This window comes from Palaemon carinicauda, chromosome 28 (assembly GCF_036898095.1).
Source record: "Palaemon carinicauda isolate YSFRI2023 chromosome 28, ASM3689809v2, whole genome shotgun sequence".
Lineage (NCBI taxonomy): Eukaryota > Metazoa > Arthropoda > Malacostraca > Decapoda > Palaemonidae > Palaemon > Palaemon carinicauda.
This window is the reverse complement of record NC_090752.1, coordinates 63699754-63704389: the sequence shown is the minus strand read 5'-3', so window position 1 is coordinate 63704389 and position 4636 is coordinate 63699754. Positions and strand designations below refer to the sequence as shown.

The following is a 4636-nucleotide window of genomic DNA, read 5'->3' as shown; positions in this document are numbered from 1 at the left end:
GAGCCTTATAAGTCAACCTGCTGAGTCATCAGCATCCAAGCTAGGACCAGGGACGGCCAGGCAATGACTGCTGTTAATTGATTGATTTGAGGATGCCAGAAAACCTCAAATCAGCAGCTATTGCCTGGCCCTCCCTGGTTCTAGCTGGGATGCTGATCATATGTATGTATGGTCAGTCTCTAGAGTATTGTCACTGTCCCTTTTCCCTGCCATTCATGAGCAACCTTTGTGTATGACACTTCGCCATCCTTGTGAACTAAAGATAGGTGGTTTGGGGGAGCCTTATAAGTCAACCTGCTGAGTCATTAGCAGCCATTGCCTGGTCTTCCCTTGTCCTAGCTTGGGTGTTGATCATATGTATGTATGGTCAGTCTCGATGGCATTATCACTGTCCTTCGTCTCTGTCATTCATGAGTGGCCTTTAAACCGTTTAATCATTAAATGAATAAAATATATTTCTCCCTTTAGGTCTACGACTCCACCACTGGCGCCCTGCACACCAACCTCTCCTCGGCGGAGCCCTTCTTCCTCCTGACGTCACTCAGACCGGGCATAGCCTTCATCATGGTGACCTATGCGGCCAATGCCAAGGGCAGGAGCGACCCGGCGAAGTTGGAGACTTTTACTTTAAAAGTAGCCGAGAAGAGAACAGGTGAGTTGATATTGAAATTTTGACATTTTTTTTGGAGATATACTGTAATTTAATATAGTTATTTGGGTATAATGTTTTGTTATATATTGTATTTAATGGAGAAATTATTTGGATAAAAGGTTTTAAGGTTTTGTTATATCTTAAATTTAAGGAAAATGATAATTTATGAAATTTATTTTGTAATTGGCATTACTTTATTCCATTTGCATTAAATACTAAACATTCAATATAATGCTCAGTAATATTGTCCAAATGTTGATTTGTTTGTTTGTTTGAGAGAGAGAGAGAGAGAGAGAGAGGAGAGAGAGAGAGAGAGAGAGAGAGAGGAAGTATCTTTTCTATCTTTCTGAATTGAAAAATGAAGATATAGACTCGAATAGCGTAATTAAATTGGCCAAATCAAAATTGAAATTATTATGGATAGGATTCTTCAACAATACTATAGTATTACATCAAGCTATAATACGATAATATGATCCTGTATAATTTGATGGAATTGTTTTCCAATTGGCATATTATTTAACATTTGGATGCAAATTTTGTATATATAATTTCGTTTTTTATACCATATATATATATATTATATATATGCCTATGTGTGTATATATATATATGTTCAGGCTATATATATATGCGTATATATATGAATACGTGTGTATATAAATGCATATATGTGTGTATACTATATATATGGTCAGGCTATATACAGTATATGCGTATAAATATGTTATATATATATATATATATATATGTATGTATATATATACATATATATATGTATATGTGTGTATAATGTATATATGTTCAGGCTATATATATATATATATATATGTATATATATATACACATACATACATATGCATATACATATACACGGTGTATATATATATATATATATATATATGTATATATATATATATATATATATACACACATACACACACACATACCCACATCCATACATACATAAACAAACATATACAAATAAAGGGAATATATCAACCCTCTTGTTATTGTATAAATGCGAATAAGAGAGAGAGAGAGAGAGAGAGAGAGAGAGAGAGAGAGAGAGAGGAGAGAGAGAGAGAGAGAGAGAGAGATGCCTGACTTTTTTCTACGCCAAGATGACTCTCTCACCCGACTTCCCGTCATGCAGTCTATTCCATAACCACTCCAGGCCCCCCAGCATTATTTGAATTTACTCCTGTGTTGGCCATTCTCGTGGGCCTGGTGGTCGTCATATTCCTCGTCGTCATCATCACGATGGTCGTCATGAAATTCAGAAGCTCCCGTCGGGAGAAGGGGCTGGATCGTCCAGGGACAGTCTCAAGGGCGACATGGAAAGCAAGCCCTTGAACTCGGGTCCCTGAGGCAGAGGGTCCTGGAAAGGTCCAGTTCGGGAGATGTTGAGGAGAACGACCCGGATTTGATCCCTCATAAAAATGGTAATGGTTCTCCTCTGGATTTTATATTATTTTTTTCTTTCTTTTTTATTAGACTTACCGTAAATGGATTTCTCATTATAAGTATATGATTTTATATATATAATATAAATATAATTTTATATTAAGCAGCGCATGTTTTTTTTCTCTTAGAAATTCGTAATGGTTTCGGCAAAGAAGAAATCTCATTGTTAATGTAGAATAAAAATAATGTTATTATTACAATCATTATTTGTTTTTTCTTTTGTTTTTTGATAGCCCTAACAGAAGTTTATTTGTCCTCATTATAAAGAGTGTAGTAAATGTAGCCTATACATTGAAATACAACTGTATAGCCATCAGCACAAGTTCTTTTTTTTTTCTCTTAGAAATTCGTAATGGTTTCGGCAAAGAGTAATCACATTGTTAATCTAAAATAAAATTTAGGTTATTATAATCATTATTATCCTTGATATTATAACTAATATTATCATGGCCAACACCTCTATTTTTTCATATCCTTAGCATAAATATATCATCTCATTATAGAGTTTAAATTCCTCGTAAGATCCCCCTTATGTCTGTGTTAGTGAGTCCTATCAAATGAATTTCTAGTGAACAGTGGAGTACTCCAAGGGAATGTGTTGTCACCTAGGTTGTTTATCCTTCTCGTGGATTTTGTAATGCATAAAACAGTTGGGATGGTGGAGAAGGATTGGACTGGATTGGTAACAAAAAATTAGCTGACCTAGAGTATGCTGATGACGCTGTCCTTATTAGCAGGACACCCCTGGACTTGAAAAGCTTGCTTACCAGAATGCATGAAATATCACATGAGGTTGGGCTCAAAATATATTATGATATTTATCAGCTCAAATTTCTTTCTCTTAGAATGGTTTCGACAAAGAAGAAATCGCATTGTTATTTGAAAAAAAAAACGTAAACATTATTATTATTATTATTATTATTATTATTATTATTGCCACACCGTTGTTGTTATATATATTGTTAACATCTTTTCAGATAACTCTATGTCCTACACCCAATATGAAGCTGTGGATCGAACAGCCCCAGATAATTCCCATCAGTTCAGCTCAGCCTTCCAGTGTCGCAGGGCGCACGCGCGCTACCATTGCAGGTACGACCTGAACTTAGTTTTTTTTTTTTTTTTTTTTTTTTTTTTTTTAGACAATTATAGATACATTCTATGAAATAATATATTATATTTTACCTTTTATCTCCGCCAACGAAGTTGGAAGGAGGTTATGTTTTCGCCCCTGTTTGTGTGTGGGTGGGTGTGTGTGTGTGTGTGCTTTAGCTCGTGAAACTTTGATTAATGAAACTTGCAGAGATTAACTGTTATATAAAAAGCCCCAACAGCACTTGATTAAAAATGTTTTCGTTTCATTTCTTATATATGACAGCCTATTCACTCGGTTAGAAAGGACTGCTATACACATAAAAGACAGCCAATCCTCCTATCCTTGTTTCAGTCCATGTCCCATAACCATACTCATACCATGAAACACAAACCTGTCTCCTAATTTATCACGTCTAACTCCCAACAGCACTTTTTTTTCATTTCTTAATGACAGACGGTTCACTCGGTTAAAAAGGACAGCTATACGCGTAAAAGACAGGCAACCCTCCTTTCCCCGTTTAATTCCATGCCCCTACTCATATCATGAAACACAAACTGGTCTCCTAATTATCACGTCTAACCCCCAACAGCACTTGCTTAAAAGATTTGTTCGTTTATTTCTTAATGACAGATGATTCACTTTGTTAAAAAGGACCGCTATAAACCTAATATACACCCAACCCTCCTTTCCCTGTTTAAAGCCATGCCCCTACTCATACCATGTAACACAAACCTGTCTCCTAATTATCACGTCTATCCCCCAACAGCACAGCTCGTCAATGGATGACTCCGAGGTCACGTACGTGGAGCTAGCTTTACCCCAAGAGGACCAAGGCAACTACCCTCCCTCCGGCTCGGGCGATCCCTGCAGCATCTACGCTTCCATAGACCACACGAGGAGCAGCAGCACCGGCCTGCGCAACAGCAGCAATAACCTTTCCACTGCCTCCACGACCACCAACAGCCACACGAACGACCCCGTCGGGAACTACCCGCCCCTGCTGCACAGGCGCAGCAGCAGTAGCAGCAGCTTCGGCTTCCAAAACTACCACACCAGCAACCCCAACCTGTACACGAGTATAGACTACAGAAGGGGCGGCGGGACCACCACAACCACTAGCCACAGCATCTACGCCACTCTGCCCCACCGGAGGGACGGCTACGCCTCCGCTAGGTCCATATCTAGCACGAATACGTCTTTAGGAGGCTCGCCCCCGGCCTTTCGGGACATTAGACTTAGCCTGAGGACGCCATTGGTCAGGCGGCCTAGCGAGAGCGCTGTCTAGAGTTCGTTTGTCTCGCGTGGGATAAAAGACACTCGTGTATATCTTATTTTGGTGTTCTGGATCTGTATCTTTTATATAAAAAATAAACAATTAAAATGTCAATAAAAAATATGTTGTAAGTTTAGTGACGGGGAGC

General features: G+C 38.3%; 1 pseudogene; it reads left to right on the top strand.

The window, feature by feature from the left end:
* LOC137621861 (uncharacterized) overlaps positions 1-4636 on the top strand; it is a 25189-nt pseudogene that overhangs the window by 19791 nt on the left and 762 nt on the right.